Genomic DNA, 19,325 nt, shown 5'->3' with positions numbered 1-19,325 from the left:
GAAAGATCTGCAGCAGATGGTACAGATAATAGACAGTTAAAATGTCTGGCAATGGAAGCGATGATGCTTTCTCACCAGCAATGGAGACTGAGGAGAGAGGCAAGGGGTTGAAATATAGGAAATAAGGCATGGATTTTTGCAAATGAAAAAAAAAAGGATTGTTCTTGGCAGTACCTCAGGTAAACTTGGATTCTTACTGAAGCCATTCAGAAGGATTCTAAAATTAAAGAGGCACCTCAGCAGACTGTCCTGAGACCGAGGAGATGAAGAAGGAAAAGGCGCATCTAAACTCCCACTCCTTACAGGGATCCCTAATAGCAGCCCACTGTGTGTTCCAAGAATCCCTATCTATGCCCCTGAATGTCTAACACACCTGTCCACCAAGGTGAAATGTCTAGTTGTTTCCCCACATATGGCTAGAGGAGACGGCTGAATGGGGAGCCCTTGCTAACTTCTAAACATGAGTCCGTGGGCCACCAAAAGCATTCAGTGGTTTTATTCAGTAGGTGTTCATGCATGCTTCATGATTGGGCTCACATCATCCTCTAGCCTTTTGCCTCTCTGAGGGATGATTTCCTTGCCTTGATAGCCACACCACCTGCTGGAACTCATCAAAAGAGAGCAAGACATCTAAGCCATTGAAGTGCAGTTAAGGCCACCTCTCCAATCCCTCCATCAAACCAACATCCAACACCTCCCAGTGCTCTGTTCTCTATGGAGACCACAGTGAGTTGAGAACCAAACCTAAGAACAGTGTTCTTTCTCTTCCTTTCAAAAATGTCCCAGGGCCATCACATTTGCAGTTACACTTTCCTCAAGTAAAGTGCCAAGATACAAGACGCCATTAGAACTCCATTGTAAAGGAAAACACATCCACCCACAATGCCCAGTGTTAACCACACCTATTTTACCACTAATAATAAAACAGAAACTCTTCCCTATTTCTGCTCTCCCAATTTTAAGACCCTCGATTTGATCTGCCATTTGCTTCATCCCACAGGATTTGAACATTTTAATCTTAAGATTGAGTGAGGAAAAAAGAGATTAATTCTGATAGAAATAAATATCAAGGGCAGAATGTCACTACCCTCCCAAGTCTGTCCCCGCTACCCACTGGGGAGTTTTCAGCTGCCTTTGATGTATAACTCTGGGGTCCGGGCTCACTCCTCAAGAACCTGTGTGTATTAAAGACCTCAGCATCACCTGGGGACTTGCTGAAGAAACAGAAGCCCAGGCCCCACTCCAGGTCTGCAGAATCAAAACCCACATTCCAACCGTTCTCCCCAGGTGATTCGGTCGGCGTGTACATTAAAGAAACCTCTTCTAAAATGCAAGACTCTTAGAATGCCCGGGAAAACAGGTTAGCAGTAAGTTAATAAATGTTCACACTGTCAGCAGGGCAGGATTTTATGAAGAGTGCCGAAAGACAAAATGTGAGCAATGCCATTACTATTTACAACTTAATCGACTATATGTACCATGCACAAAGTATGAGAGATGCAAAATGACCCTACGCACATATAGAAATGGTATGCCAGGAAGCTCAAAGAAAGGACAGCTTCATGTCCTTTCAAGGTAGTATCGTAGAAAAATCTCAACAGGAAAAAAAAAGGGGGTGGTGGGGTGGTGGATCTTATTATAACACAACCACAAGGGAAACTAATTAAATCTAAAGTGGTGGTTTGGATCACCCAGTAGCACTTATCCACTGCATTGATATTTTGTTCTCAGGATTTATTTTTCTTGTATTTATTTAGTTGTTTGTTTGCTGTGTATGTGTGTGAGATGTATCACAATGTGCGGGTGGATATCAGAATTTTTGGAGTGGATGGTTCCCTCTGCCCACTGTGCTGCAGGTCCTGGGGGATCAAACTCGGGTTGTCAGGCTTAGCAGCAAGCTCCTTCGTCTACTGAAACACCTCACTAGTCCAGATATCACTTATTTTCTCTGAGCATTAGTAAAGCCAAGAGGAGATGCAGTGTAGCAGAAACAAGGTTGGAGTCACATAGAGCTGGCTCCAATTCCAGCCACACTGTGTCACCTTAAAACAGATGCTTTTCCCTGCTGAGCCTCAATCAATGTCTTATCAAAACATAGAAATAGTACCTGAGGGTTATATGTTGAGAGACAGTACACAAAATTCGCAGACTAGTTCATATCTGTAGCTAATATGTGGGCATCCCACATCAATCTACCTTTCAACACAGCAGTTCTCCTGCCATCTTTAGGTGGCAACCCCTTTGGGGGTCAAATGACCCTTTCACAGGAGTCACGTAGCAGATACCCTGCATATCAGATATCTGCATTATATTTCATAACAGTAGCAAAATTACAGTTATGAAGTAGTAATGAGATAACGTTATGGCTGGGGGAGAGGGGTCACCACAACATGAGGAACTGTATTAAATGGTTACAGCATTAGGAAGGTTGAGAACCACTGCTCTAGAGCTGTGCTGGGGCTAGAGAGAGGGCTCAGCAGTTAATAGCACTAGTTGCTCTTTCAGAGGATGGGAGTTCAATTGCAAGTAAGCACATGACACCTTCAACTGTGCACAACTTCAGTTACAGGATATCCAACACCCTCTTCTGGCCTCAGAGAGCTCCAGGCATGTGTGTGGTACACACCCATACACACAGGCAAAACGCACATACGCACAAAAATGTTTAAAGAATAAATATTCAAGAAAAAAAAGCATCAGATTTTTTTTCAAGTTGTGCTAACAAATGATTGAATCTGAGCTGTCAAGGAAATGTAAATGAGGTCAGTCCTAGAGAGTGAGACCTAGTTGGTAAGAATTAGGGGTCACCATGAGGAAGGGAAGGCAGAGGACCAGCCTGTCAGAGCTGCTCAGAATGGGCCTGTTGGGGGATGGTCTGAAGTATTTTGATGATAATTATTACAAAGCCATCCTACCTGGGCAAGGCAGATGAGATAGGTGTGGCGAAGGTTCCCAGGCTTAGAGAGAGACAGAGGATCGTGGGAAGAGAAAGAAGAGACAGACCTGAGGAGAAGAGAAGAGAAGAATGCCATCATGGGTTAGATGGAAGAGAAGCACGTGGCCGGCATGGATGGAGATTTGGCCCAGATGAAGAACATTAGCAAGTATTTGGGATTATGGAAGGGAGGTAGCTTGATAGAAATGATTAGAAGCAGATGACGTGGGATTGGGACAGGTATCTCATACCTGCCCCACTATGGAAAGTAGTTTAGAGGATTGTTATCTGCCCTGCCCCAGGTTAACTAAGGCTATTTTAAAATATAACAAGTGTCTATGTCTTGATTGCTTGCTAGCTAGCCGGGTATACTGATAATACAGATAATTAAAAACAACATGGACCAATGAGGCAGACAATGACTAATGGGGCATTGGCAAGACATAGAAAGAAGGACTGTAGTACTCTCCTGTGCTGAGTAGAGGGGGGCAAAGGTACTTTCCTCGGAGGAGCACACCACATCTGTGCACCATCAATCTCTTGGCTCTCGGCCCCATGCTCTACACTTCCTCCATCCACTCTGTGTACTGGGGAACTGGATATCTTGCCAAGTAACTCCTTGTGTAATGAGGCAATGCAAGGCTAGAAAGCTTGACAAGGTAGGAGGAAAGGAGAAGCCATTTGTCCATTCTTTTTTCTCTTTGCCCTGGTGGCATCCTGCAGGACTAATTCTTCAGATTCCCCAATTCCAAAAATAACCAGATCCTGTGGGTTCTCACCTCCCATCTCCCCCTGACACCCAGCTATGGCTCCAGTAACATGCCTTACACATGGGGTGCACCCACCCCAAGACTGATGCAGCTGTCTGCCATTGCCAAACACACTTCCCACCTCCCTCCAGCATCTCAGTCGTAACTATAACGGCATGACCAGCTCTATGGCACAGTCCATCCATTGAAAGGCTGAGCTGTTTTATGTCTCCTCACTAGCCTTTAGCTGGCATAGCATCTAACCAAAGCATGTCCATGCCTTAGAAAACATACAAACTCAAGCTACGTAACGATTAGTCTCCCAGTAAACAAAATGAAAGGAATTTAGTTCAGAATTCTCTATCCAAACGTATCATAGATCTGCTAACACAGAATAATTAATAGCTTGTAATCATAGCATGCATTTAACCCATCATTTGCAAGAATGAGTTAGAAAGGCAAATGAAAAATGCAGAAATTGATTTCCCAGGTATAATTTGAAATGTGTCCCACAAATACCCAAAAGAATAAGGGAATACATCTTTAAAAAAATAAAATAAAATCTAGCAATTCCAGAAGGAGGATAGGAAATGATGAGGAAAGTCAGTGTGCAGCTCGGTCAGACAGAAACTCCAGAGAGTACACAGAGTGGTGGAGAAGCACACAGTTGGAGAGGTAAGAAGAAGTAGACAGAACCACAAATGCTCCTCGGGTAGGAAAAGAAATAATAAACGAAGAAAGTGAAGGAGACTCAGGAGTGACTGGTGCAAAACGTAGTGCGACTTAGACGTAGTAGTTTTCGAAGAGCCAACTTGGATGCAGACCTCAGGAGTGATGGGGCGGCGGGGGGGGGGGCGGGGGGGGAGCGGGGGAAAGCCATCTGATCGCTATGAGCACGGAAGTGCGCTTCCTCTGCGCTGCTGCTGTTGTTGGAGATGACGTTCTGGCTCTCCAACCACCAATCACTCCTGCCAGCCCCCAGAGTATCGATTGTTCCAACACCAACAGTGTTGCACCAGCTTTGCACGCCTAAAATAAGAAGACTCCTAGAAACTGTAAGAACTTGAGGAAAGTAAACCTGAGGGGCAAAGAGCCGGAGGCCACAATGGGCGGAGGAAAGAGAGCCAGGTCGGCTGCGCAATCACATTTCCAGCACAGACCCAAAGAAAATCAGGCCTATTGTGTGGGACAAACAAGCTCCAATTAGAGAAAGGATTCCAGCCCTGACCTAATTATCTAGTGTCCAGCTCTCGTTTTTATGGGACGAGCCCAGGCAAGTAAAATAAATTCTTGGAGACAAAGCCACTCCTTCCAATAATGAAAATTACTTCCTTTTTTTTTTCTTCTTCTTCTTGAATTCCCAGATGGTCAAAAAATAAAATAAAAATAAAAATCCCAGAATATTACTTTTTGTGCAGTCTGAGCCTTAACTATAACACCTGTCTGGATAATATTGACTTCCACGGAGATGTGAGGGAGGTTCTTTAAGAAAACGAGTTCAAAGGAAGGACAAGAAGCCTCAACTCTGAACCGATTAGGCGCCAGTAAAATCGATTGCTCCTAAGTAAATTATTAGTTGAACGGAGAGGAAGGATTAAGGCTAAATACTGAGAGCTCCTTGTTAAGCCAGGCTGCATGATCTAACTGCTCCTGAGAAACCGTTTCTAATCTAAAACGGGGTGGGAGAGAAGCAACTATAGACAACTGTAATATAGCAAGTATCTGTCACGTGACTTAATTACAGAAATGAAAGCAACCCAGGAATTATGTGGTCTATTCAAGCCTTCACGGAGCATGAACAAAGAATATAATTATGCATCAAGCCTGTTGATTAAACAATTACTATTTAAAGCAGATATAGATTTAAAATTAATTTGCTTCTGCATTCTGAGGATTTGGGGACCAAGATAAACAGTGTTTGAAGTTTAATTATCTGTGTGTAAGATGAAGGGGCTCCTTTCAGTTTGGTTAGCACTGCGGTGCATTTTGGATGGTATAAGGGGAAGGATCCAACATCATAGCAAGTCTCTGTGGTACTGAAATGTGTGATGAAAGTGAGCAAGAGTGCCCCCCACCCCCCACTCAACCCAATCCCCAGGGAATGGGGGACAGGGCAAGAGACATGGTACAACTGAACATTAATATTCAAATGAGCATTAATATGAGGTTTACCTGGAGGGCAGACAGATTAACTCCAAGAGAACAGAGGAAAGCTAAGCACACAGCCCCAGCTCTACCACAGAGACAGCTGGGGAGTGGACACCTTTACACGGGGGGGGGGGGGGGGGCAGACACGTAGGACATCTACTTGCCAGCCACCCTAAATGGAGTGGCTCCTATCAGAAGGCACAAGTGCAGTGTCCCAGAGCAGAACTGCAGAACAGAGGGAGGGGTGGGCACAGTGAACGGATGAGTCAAAATTGGATGTGTGAGACAATAGCAACCAGACTGTTCCAAAGTTAAAGAATGGTTGCTGTGCAGCACGGAATCATCTCTGTGTCCACACAAACTACAAGAGACGAGATTTCCTGTCCTCAAACCCAGCTCACCAGACTGCCTCTAAGGAACATGTGCCTAGTGACCTGGTTCTATTTGAAACCCCCAAGCCCTGCCCGCCCCCCAGGCTAGAAGGCGACACATGCTGTCATGTTTCTGTGAAGAAGAGAACTGGAAAAACTGGAGTTAGCTCAGCAGTTGTTCCATTATTTTCTGGGTCCTTTCTGCTCCCTGAGCAAAATGAAAGCCATCCCCTTCTTCATTGAGTAGCTGGAAATATTAAATATAATGTAAAAAAAAAAAAAACCCTAAGCAATCCTTTTCCTCATTAGGAATCCCTCCTTCTGAAGGGCCAGGCAAATACCTCACAAATTTGTCTGGCCCTTCAGAGACCTATAGATATGTAACATGTAGAAGCAATACACTCTTTTATTTAAAAAAAAAAAAAAAAAAAAAAAAAGGAATCTCTCCCTCAGTGGTCACCAGTGCTTTCATGACCAAGAAACTGTCCAAACACTGCCTCCAACCCTGGTGACTTTTCAGTAGACCTCTGCCCTCTTGCTTCTCCCTCTGTTTTGGAACACGTTTCTCTCCTCCGCTTCAACAAGTTGATACCTCCCTGTCCGTCCAATTGCACTTCAACTCATCTTAGGTAGCAGCTAAAATCTTGGGTTTGGATGACAACCATCTAGATTCAAAGTCCAGACTCCAGCACTTCCTATCGGCTTCCCTTTTGTGCCCCCCCCCCCAGAGATTCCTGGGCTGTAAAGCAGTGTGAGTGTTAGTGCTGGTATCATGGAGTTGTTACGCAGGCCCAGGAGTGAATGCATGAGATGCATTGTGGGAAATCTTGCAAGATCGCTCTCTGATCATAGTCTCTAAAAGTCTCCTGCAGTAGTTGAGACCCTCAATGCTTGGTCCCCAGCCCAGTGCCATTAGAAGGCACTATACCTTTAATACGTATGGCCTATTGGAGTAGGGGGGCATCTTAGATTACTGGAAGTGTGTTTTCAGAGCACACAGTAGGATTTCAGGCCCTTGTGATCTTTCTCTTTTGTTCCTTGACATAAACTGAATGGCTGGTCCATCACATGCCCTCCTGTGCATCGTCAATACAGGCCCAAGGGCAAACAAATGCAATGACCAGGAACTAAGCCCCCCAACCTGTGAGTCAAAACACAACCGTATTTGCTTGCTTGTCACTGCACCCTTTTCACACAAACATAAAGCTCACTAACACATTTCCATGTAGGTTTGTACAATTATTCTTAGCACACTTGTCTCTCCACTAGAATAGAAGTCCCATGGGACAGGACTTTGCCTGTATGTGCAACCATACTCTAGACTCTGTTCCTATGAGGACAGGCACATATTTTCTGAACAATAATTGAATGAAAATGTCAGTTCCTGGTATGCGCCAGAGCCACAGTAAACACTATCTTTCAAACAACAACCCGTTAACAATGCCGACTCCTAAGGCGGAGGGAAACTGTCATTTGCATTTACTTTGCCTGGTGGCTCTCAAGCAAGAGTGACTTTTGCCTCCTAAGCTATGTTGTGTGTGTGTGTGGGGGGGGGGGTCAAGTGCTATTGGCATCTATTGGGGACACGCCAGGGAGGTCCCTAAGTGGCCAGTAAGGCAGCCCACCACAAGGGACTGATTACTTAGCACAAAGGTCAACGGTCTCAAGGCTGAAAGAACTTGAATTCTGCCTTTGTCATTTTTTTCCTGAAAGTTTAATTCAGCAGTTGAGTCAGAGAGAGCAGGCAAATCTAGCCTGCCAGAGGTAATTACCGTCATGCTTGGCCCCGCGTACTTCTTAGGTTGCAAGGCCATTCTTGTCCCTCTCTATCTCCCTCAAGCTCCACAGCCCTAACAGGACACCTTCTCCTCCCCGATCCTCCTTATCACATGAGAATGTGGGTTCCCTTTCATTTGGGCCGCTCTTCTCCTTCGCACCTTTGCTCCTGTTCACAGCAGAACTCTCAACAGACAGGACTGGGGAGCACCGCTACTTGACTTTCTGAATAGCGTGGATTCAGATAAAGACCATGAAGCCAGAGCTGGGGCATAAATCAGTGTAAGCTGCCATGTGTAAGCTGCCATGTGCAATACACAGTCAGGACAAAGAGAACTCACCCCGACAGTAAATGCTGAGCTCAAAAGCCATCAAGATATAAAGTCATGGAGATGAATTACAGGATCGGAGGAAAAGTGGAATAAATTATTCTGAAGTGAAGCTCAGATACTATCAGATGCTCTGTAGCATTCAAGTGCTAGAGACTGATAAAAATTAAAGTCTAATATTTCATTGACTACAAAAAAATGACATGAATACAATGGTTTCAAAGTATGCTAATAGAAGTGACAAATATTGTTGACAATGTGGAAAATTTAGAAGCCCAAGCAGATGAAAGCTACAGCGCTGAGCTCGAAGACTCAAGAACATCATTCTGACCCACAGACTTGGAGCTCTGGGATTTGAATACCTACTTTTTGCCTTGTGCTCTCATGGCCTCTTCCTCGGCAACAAACAAAATGATTCAGCCACTATAGAAAACATTCTGGTGTCTCCACGTGCTCAGTCCTGTTGCTACTTGATGTGCTGGTATGGGGAGGTGGGGAGGGTTCCCCTTTTCTGAGGAGTAGAGGAGAGGACATAGGGGGAAGAGGAAGGGAGGGTGGGATGAGAGGAGAGGAGAGAGGAAGTTATGATCAGGATGTAAAGTTAATTAATAATTTAATCTTTTTAAAGGTTAAACATAGAACCATACAACCCCGCAATTCAGCTTCTGAGCATATAGCTAAACAACATGAAACACATATACTCAAACAACACATGCAGGTACATATTCCTAGTGACAATATTCACAATAGCCAATGCATAAAAACCTCTGATGTCAATCAACAGATAAATGGTTAAAAAATTATATAGCCACATAATAGACTATTATTCAGTCATGAAAAGAAATGAGATGTTAATATAAATTATGGTCTGGATGAACATGCAAAAACAGTATGCTAGGTGACAAAAGATCCCATATTATATCATCCTATTTATATCAATATTAAGAGCAAATCAATCCACAGAGACAGAATATGGATTGATGTGCCAGGTTCTGGGGAAAAGGAGATATTCAGAAAATGCACAGGAAGTGTTTAAAGGGTAAGAGGTTCTATTTATTAATCAGTCCAGCATGAGGGAGCTCTTGGAACCAGATGGATGGTGATCATAAAACACCATGAATATATCAAGGCCTCTTATCTCTGTAGCACCTTGCTACATCTGGCAAGAGCTGTCATCAGTTATAAGATCATGAAGCTCTGGGGATAGGGTGATGATTCTATAAAAAAGATCATTATTTCTAGGTCATCAGACAACAGTATAAAATTATGTCTTGCCTCCCATTCTTTTCCAACATGAACAGAGGTAACATGATAAGCATCAATTAACAAGGGGAGCAGAAATTTGGGACATGGCTCAGTATAAAACAGAAGAGTTACCAACAGACTCATAGCTTTGTATCTGGGGCCTGTTCTGTGACTAGTACAGATAGAAGTCATGTGTTAAAGCCCATTCCTTAATGTGACGGCACTTACAGGCATACAGGATCAGTGTCCTTATCAATGAAACCCCAAAGAGATCACCCCACTTCTGCTATGAGAGAACACAGTTGGAAGAGAGCCATCCATGAACCAGAACATTTTCCCCTGTCAAGCTCACATCTTAAAGTACCTTGATTTGGACCAGCCAGCCTTCAGAACTGTAAGAAGCAAATTTCTGTTCTTTATAAGCCACCCAGCCTATAGCAGTTTCTTATAGCCACAGAAACAGACTTAGATATCAGCACTAGGGTTGAACTATCTCCAAGACTCAAAAACAGCATCATAATTCACAAATTCAGAACATTGGGTTTTGAATATTCATCCTCTTTAATATGCATGTCCTTTTTACAAACCCAATTTTATAACCAAAACTTTACTTCCAATACCCATCATTTCTTTCCAAAATGTTTCTTTTTTTTTTTTTTTTTTTTTTTTTTTCATTTCCTTTACCTAAACTCCCAATTCATCTCCGTCCCACTTTATTTTTACTCTTTCCAATATCCCCTCCCTGTCACGAGCAACTTGAAGGGTTTTGAATATCTAAAAATCTCCAAGGACAGAAAAGTTTCTCAAGACAAAGAATAAGCAAAACTGACTAAGTTTTGACACAAGGACACAAAGTGGCTACACACTTACATTGAGGTCCAGGCAAGATATTGCTCCTGTCTGTCATTCTCTTCCTCTGGACCTGAGTTTAACTATGGAGGGTATAGAGTTGACCATGGTAATGGTAGCATCAATGGTCTTTATTTCATCTTTAAGGATTCTATAAAAATCAATGTGGCCACCCAGCATGTAATAAATAGGTTTAGTTACTTCTCAGTTATTTCAACGGGTCAGTGGTCCAGTTTCCTACAAAATCAGGGCCATCACAGTCCAGATTTCTCGAATGATTCTTTTTATAAATAAAATTAAAAATTTTTAAATCAAAATGTTTCTAAAGTTGAAGTACGATTATCTCATGTCCTCCTTCCCTTTCCTCCCTCCACTGCCCCCCCCCAGTTACCCTCCCTTGAACCTTTTTCATACCTGTCTAATCTCAAGTTGATAGCCTCTTTTTCTTTTATTATATCTGTTACATCCATACATGCATGTGCACAAATGCATGTCAATAGAACCTGCTGAGTCCATTTGTTTTTATATACACACACATATGGTTTCAAGGCTGACCAGTCTACATTGGACAACTGATAAGGGAGCTCATCCCAGGAAAAGCTAATTCTTCTCCCAGAAGTCAATAGTTACCACAATTCTTGGTGCAGGGGTGGAACCTCATGGAATTTTTCCCTTCCATGTTATCACATCCATCATTATTGCTATTAGCCCAGCCTTGCTTATGCATCCATTCTTATGATAGACTGCTTCACAGCAGACTTCCTAGAATCCCTGCTCTTACAGTCTTTCCACCCTTCTTCTGGAATGCTCCCTGAGCCACAGATACTGTGGCTGAGATGTAGATGTATCCATTTGGACCGGGCTCCCTATGATTCATTGATCTCTGCATCATCTCCAATTGCACTATATTGTGATCATCTCCATTTGATGAAAGGTGGTAGCTGCGCTTGACTGTGGGTGTAAGGATAAAATTTAGAATATAGTAGGGAATTATTCTGGGCTAGCAAAATAGCAGTAGTAGACTTATCTCTAGAGTTCAAGGCTTCACTGAACCTGGGAAGCTGGCTCGGCTTCCAGTACCACATGTGATTTTGATGCTGTAGAGTGAGCCTCAAATCTAATTACACAGTTCTTGGTTGCCACCGACATGTGAGTGCCACTTCTTGCAGCTTTATTCATAGCTTGCCATGCTGGTAATTGTCATGGTGCATAGAAGTCATAGTTAGGAAGGTAGGGTTGTTTAATTGTTTCCCTCCTTTGGTAGTATGCATAGTGTTCTCTGGAACCATAAAAGCTAGACCATAATAAAGAGGCTTTCAAATCAAGTCCAACTAGAGCCATCCTATTCATGTGTCCTAAGGGTACAATGTCTTCAGCAATAAGCACCAACATGTAAGAGGCAATCAAGGGTTACATCAAAAATCTATATTATTTGGGGAGTCACTTGAACTACCATGACGAACCCTTGAAAATGAGGTTTCTTGTGTTTGATATGGGGATTTTGTTAATTTACAGTTCTTGTGGGGAGCATTGTCATCCCAAGTGGCTTAACTTCCACAATACACATACATATATATTAAGGAAATATAGATTAAAATGCATATACACTTACATTTATTCTGTATAATTTTATATAAATATAAAATAATATGATCCCTTGAGGCCTCATCAAACAACCTTGATACTATTTGTCCCTCTTTATCCTTCAATATCAACCCCCCTCACCCCAGTTGGAGCCTCTCCCAGTTATTCAGTTTTCCACTTCATACATTCCCCTTTTATTTTCATGACTACCTAAATTAGTCACCTCTTCCTGATTAAAAAGAAGACTAAAAGATGCAAGAACCCAGAGGATCTTTAGGAAAAGAAACTGTTAGAGCCAGATCAAAAGAGAACATCACCCCCACCAAAATAAATAAATGAATAATAAAAAGTAAGTCAATGTCAGAATAATCAATACTAGAAACAAAGTCTGGTAGATTTTCAAATTTGAATCTCCTGTAGCATGTCTTTATAACATGGGAGAGTTATCCTATTGCTGAAAAAAGTATTGCTCCCCCTTTATTTCCATAGTAAATTTATAGTAATGTTCTCCCCCAATTTTTCCCTTAAAGAAACATAATACCATAGTTAATAATGGCTATCAACTTGACAGGATATAGAATCACATAAGAAGCAAACCTCTTGACATGTCTGTGAAGTAGTAATCAAAATTGAAAGAGCCACACCACATGGAGGTAGCCCCATTCCATAGGCTAAGGAAAAGGTGGTCCAAGCACCAGTGTTCATTTCTCTCTACTTCAATTGTAGACACACTGTGACCACATGTTCCCGCTGCCCTGCCTTCCCAGCCATGGTGGACAATGTGGTTGTTTGAATGAGAATGAGCATTATAGGCTCATAATGGAAGATTTGGTCCACAGTTGGTGGAACTGCTTAGGAGGAATTAGAAGGTAGGATCTTGGAGGAGGGGGTGACACCGGAGATAGTCTTTGAGGCTTAAAGAGCCCATTCTATTCCCTGTAAATCCTCCACCTCTTATTCAAAGATCGAAATGTGATCTCTCGGCTATTGTTCCAGTACCACGCTGGCCTGCCTGCTGCCATGTTCTCCACCATGATGGTCATGGACTCGCCTTCTGAAACTGTACACCCAATGAACTCTTCTATAAGTTGTTTTGGTCATAGTGCCTTATCATCCCAACAACAGAGAAGTAACTAAGACACTGTGTTCTCAAACTGTGAGCCACAAGAAGCCTTACCTTTCTTGAGCTGCTTTTCTCAAGTATTTTGTCACAGTAGTGAAAAAAAAGTAACTGCTGCACATGAGTCCAGACAACCATGTAGAATATTAATGGCCAATTGGCCTCACCTCTATTCATTGAAGTGCATATGTAGTCTCATAAAACACCCACAGAAGGTCTCACCACAGAAATACCAGAGAGTTGCCTTGGATGAGAAAGAAGAACATATATTTAGTTAAATGCTCAATGTCCCCTTGTTCTATGTCCTCGTGTTCTCTCTTGTCCTGAGTCTACAACATGAGATATCAATTAAAGAATAAAATTTAAAAATAAGTGACTTCTCCTCATCCTGCTCATTGACACCAAACAAAGCATTTTGGGTTCTGGTTTCTCTTTAGATTTTAGCATTTCTGTCTCAAGTCCAAACGTTGGTCAAGTCTTAGGAGCCCAGTCACCTAACGGGACACAGAGTTTTCTCTGGGGTGTTCAGATCTGCCTATGAGGTCCAATCGATGCCCCTTCACACAGATGGAACTTATGGCTTTCAAAAGCATGTACTTCCATATAGACAAGAACAAGTGACTGTTTTGTATGATGAGCTCAGAGCTGAAGCTCTTAGGAAACAGGAAATTACAAATGCCTTTGTGAGAAATTTAGTGTCATTGAACCAGGACACTGTGTTCTGTCTTTCAGTATTATTAAATCCAATTCTGAGTGGCTTCTGGAACAAGGCAAGTGGACAGGATTTCTTTGGGCTAACATCTGGAAACCTGTGTCTTCCACACAGCTAAGTCTATAGAAATGGGATTCAAATGCTGGGATTGCCCTGTGCCAATATAAAAACCATCACAGCACAGTGTGTCTCAAGGATACCTTAAGATAGCATCACAAAATTGGACAATGGTTGGCAGCAGTCAGCTTCCAGCCTTGCCAGGCTTGGGTATTTTCTTTTTAGGGGCAGAAAGCATTTAATGACTATGAATACTTCATTTAGCTCTTTTTTTTTTTCTAATGCATTATAAGAAGTCCTCTTTTCAGCAGTTGACTCTGCCAACTATCCAATCTCAACATCCCATCCAACTAACAGGGGAAATTTCATCCAAATCTTTTATTAAGCCTTTCAGGGGCACTCAGTGCTTGCAGAAGACTTTGAAATAATTTAGTAGCCAAAACTTGTGTAGTGACTCAGGTCACCACATACAAAAAGGAAATTGCCCTCTTACTGTTTAACACTGACTTTGCAGAGAAAGACCCTCGAGGCTTTAGGGAGATTTATAGCTACTTGCCAGGATCTTATTGGAGTGAAAATGAAGTACAAGTCTAGACTCACAAACCTCCCAGGGCTTGTCTTATACAGACACAGAGGGGCAGCTGACTCCAGAGGGTAAGATGAACAGTGCCTGTGATGCCTCCCATGTGGTCTGTGACAGTTCTGGAGTTTTCCATCAGGACTGTGCCTCAAGGAGTTTTTCTCATACAAACAAAGCCAGTATTGAGGCAGTTCAAGGTGTTGCTTAACAGGAGTGATACATAGGTTAGCTAACATATTAATTAGTTTTCCTTTATCTGCATGACCTGGTATTACCCACAGAGAGAAAGAGGCTTGAAACAAGGAGGCTTGGAACAGGCAAGTTTGGATAAGTAGGCTCAAATGGATGAAGAGAACACTCCAAATTATGGGCTTGTGTGGAGCAAAAAGAGATGAACTAGTTAAGAGAACGCCAATGGGGAAAAGAAAAGGATTAAGGAACCAGTCACTCAACTTCATTGAAGTGGAGCAAGAAGAACAGAGGAAATGAAAACCAGGTTTGGCACGGTTGGCAAGCCTTCCCTAGGCCAGCACTGCTTGCCCAGAAAGGAGAAGCCAGTGGCAGGAAGATGTGAGTTTGTGAGACCTTAGGAAATGGCTTATAGAGAAACAACAAGGTGTCAAAGATCTGTGCGGCTAGAAGGGCATTACAGGACAGGATCAGTACAAAGAGTTTCTCAGATTGAGAGATCAGAGGGGAGACATCCATGGGACAGCCATGCTCACCCAACATTCTGGGGAGGCAGATGGCCCTGACTCAGTCCAGAGTCCATGTTGTGGCTAAACCTCTGTGTACACCTCTCCAAGTCTACCTAAACTTCCTGAGCTAAAAATGGGAAACTGGTAACAAAGATGCCTCTTTCCTAACTCTGGCATCAGAAATACGTTCATGGACCTTACCACACTCACGCTGTTTCCCCTCTCCCAACATCTGTTTCTTGTTCCCTCTAGGACTGCCAAGACAAAATTGTTAATAAAAGATACAGTCTCTTCAATAAAACATAATTATTTGGGGGGAAGTAAATAAAGCTTACCTAATTTTTTTATTACATATGTAATACTGGAAACAGGTTTTTTCCCTATATCTAACCATTGCTCCTGTCTTGGCTTCTCAGCCTTCATGCACCCATTCTCACCTCTTTGATGCTCACATCTACATGCTGTGTTGACCTCTCCCCTCCATGCTTCAGATTGTGCGAGATCATCCTAAAAGTGTGTGGAGGGATCTTTCTGCCCTTTCTGCCTTTTCTGCCCTTTCTGCCCTTCCCTGACAAACCCAACATACATATCTGTCTATCCCCTAAGGCTTTTCCTCATTGCATTGTCTCCCCCCACACACTGTGTGTGTGTGTCTGTGTGTATGTGTGTGTGTGTGTGTGTGTACTTATGTTTATGTGTGGGTACATTCATACCATAGTATATATATGGCAAACAGAGCCTTCCCTCTCTCCCTCCCTCTCCCCACGCTCCTCTCTCTCGAGAGCATTTATGTATAAACACATGTGTACCATAGTACACATATGGAGGTCAGAGGACAACTTACAAGAGTTGGTTTTCTCCTTCTTTCCAATATCTAGATCCCAGAGGCTGAGCTCAGGTCATCAAGCTTGGAGAACTGTGTTTTTGTTCACTGAGTCATCTCATTGGCCTAGTGTTATGTATTCTTATAAGTTAACCCAAAGAGAACCATAAAACCACATACCTACAGTCACTTGATTTCTGACAAAGAAGCCAAAACTGTACAATGGAAAAAAGAAAGCACCTTCAACAAATGGTGCTCTTCTGACTGGATGTTTGCATGTAGAAAAATGCAAATAGATCCATATTTATCACCCTGCACAAAACTAAAGTCCAAGTGGATCAAAGACCTCAATATAAAACCAGAAACACTAAATCTAGAAAGAAAAGTGAGGAAAAGAAAGTAGGGAAGAGCCTTGAACTCATTGGCACAGGAGATAACTATAGACCCAGCTATAACACTCATGGGCATATACCCAAAAATGGACATATATCCACCATACCACAAGAACATTTCCTCAACTATGGTCATAGCATTTTTATTCATAATATCCAGAAACTGTCAACGAACTTGATGTCCTTCAGCCAAAGAATGGATAAAGAAACTGGTAAATTTACACAGTGGAATACTACTCACCTATTAAAAACAAGGAAATCATGAAATTTGCAGGCAAATGGATGGAACTGGAAAAAAAATCATCCTGAGTGAGGTAAACCAGACCTGAAAAGACATGCATTGTATGACACTTATAAGTGGATATTAGCCAAGTATAGAATAACCATAATACAATTCACAGACCCAAAGAAGCTAAGTAACAAGGGGAGGCCCAAGGGAGGATTCTTGAATCTCACTCAGAAGGGGAAATATAATAATCCTTAAAAGTGGATGAAGAGAGGAAAATGGGTGAGATGTGGGGGGAAGGCACAAGGGTGGGGATCAGGTGGGGGACAAGCAGGGAGAGGAAGTGAGATGGCTGGGGGTGAGGAGAGAAACCGATGCAGGGGCATGTCAGGGACAAGCTGGATGCCTGTGACAGGGCAGGCTCCTAGGAGATTATGGGGTAACTCTGGCTGAGACTTCTGGCAGTGGGGAACATGGAGACTGAAGAGGCTACCTCATAGCCAGGCAAGACTTCCAGTAGAGGAAAGGGGACACCACGCCACCCACAAAACCTTTGACCCAAAATTTCCTTACCTACAAGAAATGCAGGGATAAAGATGGAGCAGAGATTTAGGGAATGGCCAACCAATGACTGGCCCAAATTAAGACCCACCCCATGGGAGAAAGCCAACTCCTGACACTATTAATGATTACTCTGCTATGCTTGCAGATAGGAGCCTAGCATAGCTGTCTACCCAGCAGCAAATCAAAACAGAGGCAGAGCCCCATAGCCAAACATTAGGTGGAGCTCAGGGAGTCTTGTGAATGAGTCAGGAAAGGAGTGAGGGACCCAGAGAGCACAAGAGATCCACAAGCAGACCAAGAGAGTCAACTAATCTAAGCCAATGAGGCTCACAGAGACTGAAACACCAACCATAGAGCAAGCATGGACTGGACCTAGGGCCCCTATACATACATAGCTGGTGGGCAGCTTGGTCTTCATGTGAGTGCCCTAGCAAATGGAACAGGGTAGGGGTAGGGTGGGGCTGTCTCTGACCTGGACTCTGTTGCCTGCTTTTGGATCACTGTCCCCTACCTGGGCTGCCTTGTTTGGCCTCATTGGAAGAGGATGTGCTTAGTCCTGATGTGACTTGATATGTATGCCAGGGTGGGTTGGTATGTGGGAGTCTCCGCTTTTCCATGGGGAAGAGGAGGGGGCATAGGAGGAAGAGTGTGGTAGGGTGGGACAGAGAGGAGAGGAAGGAGTGGGTTATAGTCGGAATGTAAAGTGAATTTAAAAAGAAAGAGCATCAATATAAATGAATGGCGCCTTTCTGCCGAACTTCTGTCACCAGGGCAGATTGGCATGGGAGAGGAAGAATAAAGGTGAGCCTGCAGCTTTGGGCACTCTTCTACCCATATTCATAAGCTAACTCCTCAAGTGGCTGCCATGCATTCAATGGACAAACCATACCTTTTTCATTCAGTTGAGTCTGTTAAACCCTAATTTGACCTTAGGTTATTCAAAGGAACCGTAAGATCCAAGAGCAGTGGCCAGGAGTGGTGGTACATTTCTTTAATCTCAGCACTCAGGAGGTAGAGGCACTCTGTGAGTTCGAGGACAGCCTGGTCTACAAAAGGAGTTCTAGGACAGCCAGGGCTGTTACACAGAGAAGCCCTGTCAACAGACAAACAAACCAAGGGCAACAATCAACAGTAAACTCCTAATGGTGGGGAGTAGCATCCCTTGGGGCCAAAGACAAACATCTTGTGGAGTTAACAAAGAACCTACTGAGTGACTCATGCCCTAGAGAGAAACACAACTGCATCATATAGGAGTGTGAATTCTGTCCCTTTCCAGCCATTATGTGGGACAAGTTATTTTGACTCTTGGAGCCTTGGCATGCCTTATCTACAAAACAGCAGAAATGTATTCATGTTAGCAGGTTGTAAGAATTCGGTTGAATGTTTATGGAATACAAATGAGATGAGCAACTCAAGTTTGCTATACCACCAAAAGCAAATGAAAACACCAGCATCTCAAGGGTGGGAATCTTTGGCCTTCAAATGTGCTCAGAGGTAACTGTGGTATACAGATTGTTAGAAAGAGTGAGATAGCATTCACAGCTGCGATTTTCTTTTCCCAGGGCCCTTCGGGACAGCTGGCAAAGCCCTGAACTATCTGCCCCCAAGATACACATTACCTGTTTCTGGCAGCTTCCAGAGGCAAGAAACCCTGGCTGTCTCTGAGAGGAGACTTCTTCCTCCCACCAGGCAGAAGGCACCCACCCCGGTGTCCTTTCTCTCACCTCCCCTTTTCTCCCACCCGCTCCCTGCTCCCCTACCAGCTGAGAGCCTGCAAGAGCTTGCCTAGCCTGAACTCTGGGTTGCTCTTTTGCCTTTAAAATGCCTGCTAGGATTACTCAGTAACCAGCAGCCCTTGGCTGCCAATGGGTCTCTTGCCCTGACATGAGTCCCTTCTCCTGCCAACCAGAAGATGTGACCTTCTAGGGGAGATTCAGCTCTCAGCCTGTACCCTCCCTGCCTGTGACAGCCTCCTTTGAAGGTTACCTGTCATTGCTGGTGATCTTGCAACTGAATGCAAAGTTAAGTAGATGCTGGCCCTGACCTTGGAGAAGCACACCGGTCTATATATGAGTTCTAAAAAGGACCCCTTGACATTTGGTGTCTTATTTGTGACTGGACTGAGAAAAAGAAGCCTCACGTGGAGAGATTCTCTCTCTCTCTTAGG

At 43.4% G+C, this 19,325-nt stretch overlaps 1 long non-coding RNA gene across 1 annotated transcript in view; it reads right to left on the bottom strand.

The window, feature by feature from the left end:
* Positions 1–18,935, bottom strand: part of LOC127212318 (uncharacterized) — a 30,604-nt gene extending 11,669 nt beyond the window's left edge. The window contains exons 1-2 of the long non-coding RNA XR_007833538.1: positions 18,778–18,935; positions 16,610–16,656 (exon numbers count right to left, since the gene is read on the bottom strand). This is a non-coding gene — a long non-coding RNA (uncharacterized LOC127212318). The remainder of the gene's footprint in view (positions 1–16,609; positions 16,657–18,777) is intronic.
* Between the last annotated feature and the right edge of the window lie 390 nt (positions 18,936–19,325).

Source organism: Acomys russatus, chromosome 30 (genome assembly GCF_903995435.1).
Source record: "Acomys russatus chromosome 30, mAcoRus1.1, whole genome shotgun sequence".
NCBI lineage: Eukaryota > Metazoa > Chordata > Mammalia > Rodentia > Muridae > Acomys > Acomys russatus.
This window is presented reverse-complemented; position numbering and strand designations above follow the sequence as displayed.